Genomic DNA, 6323 nt, shown 5'->3' with positions numbered 1-6323 from the left:
ACCACAACTCCAAAAAAAAAATATTATAATTTAGAGTAGGCCTGGAGCGGCAAGAAACGGTGTGCCGAGCTCCCGCGCAAGGGCCTGCTGGCTCCACAAATAGCTCCGCGGGGATTTAGGGGCTGCGATGGGGACGGCCGCGGCGTGCGGGACCACGATGCTCCGTGGGCGCGCAGGCAGCCCCTTCCCCGGCTTGCTTTAGGTGTAAAATGGGGAAAATTGTTTGGAGAACGGGGAAATCAAAGTTTGGCCCGTGAATCCCAGATCTTCCCTTTGGGCTGTTCTATGTTATGTCTTTTTTTTTAATTTTTGGAAAGGCTGGTTAGGCTAGAAAAAGCGAAAGTGAAGGGAAATTTGGCGCCGAGCGGGGAGAGATGATGGAGAAGGAGAAAAAGGAATGCATCCACATTTATTATCACGCTTTTTGGGGGACTCCCAGGCACATCTGAACAACCCAGCCCCATATTTCAGTGCCTCCTTGTCCCAAAAAATCTCAGCCCTGATCTCTTGTGCCGATCCCGGTCTCGGAGCCTTTCATTTCATTAAGCGCCGCTGGGTCCTACGACCAGAAATTGGCCCGAATGGTTTAAAATCTTGCTTTTATATTTTGTATGGCAGAAGAGGGAGAAAGGGGGAGGGAAACGCGGGGCACATCTCTTCATCGCCGTTTCATAAACCCTTTTTTCCTCCCCGCCTTCTCTCCATGAAGGTATTTCTGTCGGCTTCGGGGTCGGGCTTAACAAAGAAGACGACTCAAATTTGTCTGCAGATACATTTTAAGATTGCGTCCTTTAACCTGAATTTTGGAGGGTAGTTTGTCCATCGTGTCTAGCAAGATTTGCTTATCTTTAGCATTCTTTGAAGACGTTAAAGAAAGGCAAGTTGGGCGTTGGTGAAGGCTTGGCCTTGCCAATGCCTTTTGCTTTTCTTTGGGCGTTCTGAAATTGCTTAAAGTGGGGAACAGGTTATCTTTAAGGATAAAGTTTTGGCCAACCAGGCAATGTTTTTGGGAAGCCCTGAGAAGGTAGAAAGTATGGGAAAAAAGCAGCGTGAATCGAATAATCAAATAATAATTGAATATTATCAACAAGGACATACGCGCATTCGTATTTGACTACTGCGCCATCTCTTCCTTGGGAAAAAAAAGCACCTTTTTGCAGTGGTCTCAAAAGGGCTCTTAGTAATAAAAATAACTTAAAACCAAAATAATGCAAATGAAGAATTGCAGTTGCGGAATTACTCGGCAGCTTTTAAGGTGCCAGAGATTGAGCGTAGTGATTTTGGGGTTCCAAGCCCTGCGTTAAGCAGCGGTTTGCGTTGCAGGTCTCGCAGCCTGCATTTTGGTGGCAAAAAGTGTTTTTTCTCTGGGCTCTTAAATAGCACCGGGAAGACAGGGTGCGTTGAGCCAGTCCAGAAAACGTTAGCAGTCGCTAACGAAGGAGGAAGGAGACGGGACCCCTTTCCATCGCCAGGTCCTGATTCCGGTGCTGGATTCACGGTATCGCCCCCGGCATCGCCGAGGGCAGCGCGGCAGAAACCGGGGGATTTATTAGCGTGGGTCTAATTACATCTCTGCCTTGAATGCGGAAAAAGCACTTGGGTTTTAAATAAGAAGTGCTTGGGTTTTGGTTAAAAAAAAAAAAAAGAAACTGCCTGAAAGCTGGCGAGTTTTAAATTCAGGATTAAAATGGGTTTTTTTTGGAAGGCAGCTCCCCCGGCAAGTGGTTTAAGGTCCAGACCTGCCCCTTTCCCTCTTCTCCCCGAGTCGGGACGCGGCCGCTGCCGGGCTGCTCCCAGCCGGGTCCCTTCTCGATGCCGGGGCGATGCTTTGCACAGGCTGTGGGTTTCGGGGGGGTTGTATGAAGCATGTGAAGGCTGGCTGGTGGTTTCTGAGCAGGGAGAAGGGGGGGGGGACTTTATGAGCAAGGGTGAAAAGCCCTGATGGGCTGAAAACCTGAAGGCACTGAAAGATTTCGTGGGAGGGAAACACCATCGTGGATTGCACCCATCACAGACCCACTTTAATAACACATCTGAGCCTGGCTCAGCATCTGAGCAGTCCCTGGCATGGTGGAGCCCAGACTTCTTCCTTTGCCTTTCCTTAGGACTAAAGATATTTTTATTCTCTGCACAATGAGGAATCTCAGGGTGGAAGGAAAATCCTTCACGCAAGGCTATCTTAAATCAAGCGATTTTTGCAGCGCTCTCATTTCCCTCCAGTGATTTTGCTTCCTGGAGAACCGTCACCTTTGGATAGTGCTAATTGCAGAGCACCCCTGGGATAATTAGAATATTAATTATTATAATTTTTTAATAATGGCGTCTGTGCAGGTGTAGCTGGATATGCAGACATAGATATGCAGTCTGTGCAATTGGGCATGGCATTTTGTCCCCCGCTGTAAAGCAATGCACTGGGGAAAGAAGTCTAGTGAAAACGTATTCAAATAAAATGATACTAAAAGAAATAAAGATCTTCTTGTTTTTCCCTGATAAGAGGAATTTTGGCCTGGGTTAAAAAGTGCCAATGCAGCTCTGTAGTATAAAGTGCTGGGAAGGATGGGTGCATAAATCACATGGGCCTATTCCAAAAACTTTCCCCAGTGTGAGTTCAAAAATGCCAAATTTGGGCTTTTCAGGGTAAGTTTGGCAAATGATTTCATTACCCTGAAGGGCAGGATCAGACCCTGCGGCCGGCCGAGGCCGTGAACTTGCTCCAGGCATTGCCTGGGATGGGGTTAGAGTGAATTCCCGACTTAATGAGGCATGAAAAGGATCCGCTGCAAAGTCCCTTTACAGGAGACTTCCCTGCCAGAGCCAGAAACCGCTTGAAAACTGTCCCAAAACTCGCAGCTTGCCCCTTCCCCCTTCCCCAGGCAGAGGGGAGCGGGGATCGAGGGCGGCACGGGAGCCCGACCGCATCCAGCCCGCTGCCGCTTGCTGCCTCCCGGACGTTTCCAGGCTCGGGATGGAGGGCCAGATCCCGGTTTGCCATCCTCACCCCCTGTAATTTTGCCTTTTCGCAAAAAAGCAGCGGGGTTTTTCTTTTGCTGTGGCATCGGAGGAGGTTGATGCGGTTGGGAGTAAATCGGGGCGAGGGGCTGCGGGCATTTCTGATGGGTGTTTTGACTAAGTGGAAATCAGGGTTCCTCAGACAGGCACTGCTTGAACACAGCAGCAGCATCTGGGAAGATCAAAGCCTGGAGCAGACGCTGGGTTGGAAAATGTCTTCTCTGCTGCTGGTGGGGGAGAGATTGTGAACCAGATCTTAAGCTTTCCCATAGGGATGCTAAGAGATTTGCCCTGTAGCATCCCCAGGGCCAGCATTTCCAGTGAGTCATCGGCATTTGCTACAATCCTCTGCCCAACAAGCAGCCCCTGACCTTCCCCGCGCACCTACGGACAAGGTGGCTGCTCCCCGTGGGGCAGCGGGCGATGGGGGGAGCCCAGCATCTCTGCTGTCCCTGCCCTCGGAGGGATGGGACCGTAGGATGGAGGGATGGGACCGCAGGATGCGTCTGCATTTTGCATGGGACCCTGCGTCCCCCATTTTGCAAGAGGTTGCATTTCTCACCTCGGCTCCGCCGGCGGGGAACGTTGGCCCAGGGCTTTGTTCCCCCCGCGGGTTTCAAGCCGCCTTCTGCTCTCCCGCCTAATTTAATTGTCACCACTCAGTCTGGGATTTGGGATGAAACCCATAGAATTAGGGGACACGAGATCGAGCTCAAACACACAACTGTTTTTTACTCCCCAAGTCCCCAGACAGTATATTTTAAATTATAAATAAAGCAACAACAATAATAAAAAGTATCACCGTCACGGGCACTGTATCACCCTTACCAATAATACAGTTCCTTCATTGAAAACTGCACTTTTACTACCGAATACAAATGCATATGTTGCATAGAACAGCCATGGTGTAGTATATAATACCTGATAAATGCTTGTGAATTTTTGTAAGGCAGTGGGTAGTGGCCCTGAATCTAAGACTTTATTAAGCCAGGATTAATTATTTTTCTCCTCCAGACATGCACTCGCGTGCCTGTCTTTGTCCCTGTAACAATAACAGCGATTTTTTTTTTTTTTTTGAGAGAGAGAGACAGCCTCTATTTTGCTCTTTCTGTATTTATTTCCATCAGTTTGGGGGCAAAATCCTTGGAAACAGATGAGGGTTTATCTGGTGTTTCCCAAAGGACAGTGGATCCAATCCTGCTGCCTCCGTGCTCTTCTGATGATGGAGAAACCTTGGCTCGGCAGGCAGAGGGGGGCTCCCCAAAGTTGGTTATCCCAAACGCAGCTGGGTATTTTGAATGGGCAAACCGTCTTGCTCCCGATAGCTGTAAAATTAAGGATGCCTCGGAAAAAGAGCCACCGACGAAGCACCAACCAGCAAATGAAACCCCAAATTGGGTGAGAAAGCAGCAGCGCCGCAAGACGAGCGAGTTTTTGTGCCTGAAGGTCAGCAGCCTGTTGCTGCTGGGGAGGGTGTGTGCGCAGGGGCTGTTAAAATAAAGGCGGAAAAATGCAATTTTGAGGAAAACGCAATTAAGAAAACCCCTTGATAGTGTAGCCCCAAAACCTGCAGAGACCTTGTTTCTCATTGGCACAGGGCTCCAGGCTGGAATTTTTGCTCCTCCGGCCCCGCAGAGCTTTGCACGCGTAGGCAAAAGGGGGTGCAAATATAACGTATCTCCTTTGGGAGGTTTTGTTCCCAAATTCCCTGCCCCGCACGCCAACCTGGTGTGCCCTTCCCTCCCTACAATTTCCCTACTGAAAAGGAGGTGCAGAAATGGGATATTTGGGGATCTCCCCCTGCTCGGCGATCCTCCCGGGGGGGCACAAGGCAGAGGAACGTGGGGGGATGCAGCCGAACACCTCGGGTCCTTCGAGGCTTTTGCAACCCCCTTATAAAAAGACTTAACGAAGCGTCTGCCTCCCATTTGGGGCTCACCACCGCCTGCGAAACCAGGCGGGGATCTGTGTCGAGAGCTCAGATCGTGGGTTTAAAGCGGCCGGTTTTGCTCACGCTGGGAGGGCAGAGGCAGAAATGCAGATTTTTTTGCCGGGGACGGCCGCGCCGGCCCCGTGTTACGGGGACGTGTGATCCCCAAATAACGCAATCATGCTGCCAAAACCCCTCAGTCGTACCGGCGAGGTTGGGTTGTTAGGGGTATGGCTTGCTTTGGGGGCGGCGGATGTGTGTAATTATGCCTGGAGGATTGCAGGAGATTGGAAATGCCAAATATTCACCTTGTCGATGGATCCCGAATTCACGCTGCTGTCTGGCAGGAAGGTGTAAATACGCCTTTAGTGGGCGAGTGTGAAATGCTGCTTAAATAACCAAGGAAATATGTGAGAATGTGCTCTTACCTTCAAAATTAACCCGAATTATAAAAGCAAATTTCATTATAAGGTTGGATTGAGGTTTGTTTTTTTTTTATTGGGGGGCTTTTTTTTTTTTTTGGGGGGGGGGGACAAAAAAAACCTTGTGGGTCCCCTTTGTGGGGCAAAAACCTTGCAGTTGGGTATGATAACGCCCAGCATTACGGCAAAATATTGAAATCTCTCTGGCCTTTATAAGTCTTCCCCACACCACCGGTCACGGTGACCGGTCCAAGCTGTAAATACATCTGTAATGACAAATTAAACCCAATTATCTGCCATGCCTGAGCAGTGAGGTCTTTATCCACGGGTGCTTACACGTGCGTGACAGCGCTTGAAAATAATTCGATCATCATTGCCTTCGCAGCGGCTGGGACAAGTGGTATTCAAGGCTCTTTTGAAAACCCCCACGTTTCTGCCGCGCCGAGCGATGCCGTTGTAAGGTCTCGTACGGCAGAAATGGGTGGGTTATTTTTTTTTCCCCTTGCAGTTTTTCGGAAGGTCGCTTGCTGCAGGGTCCGCTTGAGTTTGCGGCATTCCCCGTGCTGTTGCACCCTTTTAAACACTCGGGGCACTCGGTGGCGATTTCTTTTTCGATATGATAAGCTGGAGCTGGATTTTCTCATCCCGAAAAAGCGCAGGCGGGCGCTGGGTCTGCTAGGGAAAAAGATCTGGGCAGAGATTTTCGAAGCTGGACGTAGATCTGACCCCGCCATCAGCGCTGAAACGTTTCAGCTTGTGGGTTTTGGCAAGGTCTGGATTTTAAAGCCAAGTTTGGGGCAGTGTCAACTGGAAGCGAAAATAATTTATTTCTTTTCCAATAAGTGCCCGGTGATTATTTTTTTTTTCCCTCAGTTATTTGCTGGTACAGAGTTTTTTTGCTTTATTAGGTGGACACCTAAATGTAGGATGCACCTTTTGCCTTGGGGGGGGGGGAGGGTTGG

At 49.5% G+C, this 6323-nt stretch overlaps 1 protein-coding gene across 2 annotated transcripts in view; it reads left to right on the top strand.

Moving 5' to 3' along the window:
• The window catches only part of GATA4 (GATA binding protein 4), a 26413-nt gene that overhangs the window by 870 nt on the left and 19220 nt on the right, over positions 1-6323 (top strand). The window lies entirely within an intron of this gene.

This window comes from Pygoscelis adeliae, unplaced genomic scaffold (assembly GCF_000699105.1).
Source record: "Pygoscelis adeliae isolate BGI_AS28 unplaced genomic scaffold, ASM69910v1 Scaffold121, whole genome shotgun sequence".
In the NCBI taxonomy this organism is placed as follows: Eukaryota; Metazoa; Chordata; class Aves; order Sphenisciformes; family Spheniscidae; genus Pygoscelis; species Pygoscelis adeliae.
This window is presented reverse-complemented; position numbering and strand designations above follow the sequence as displayed.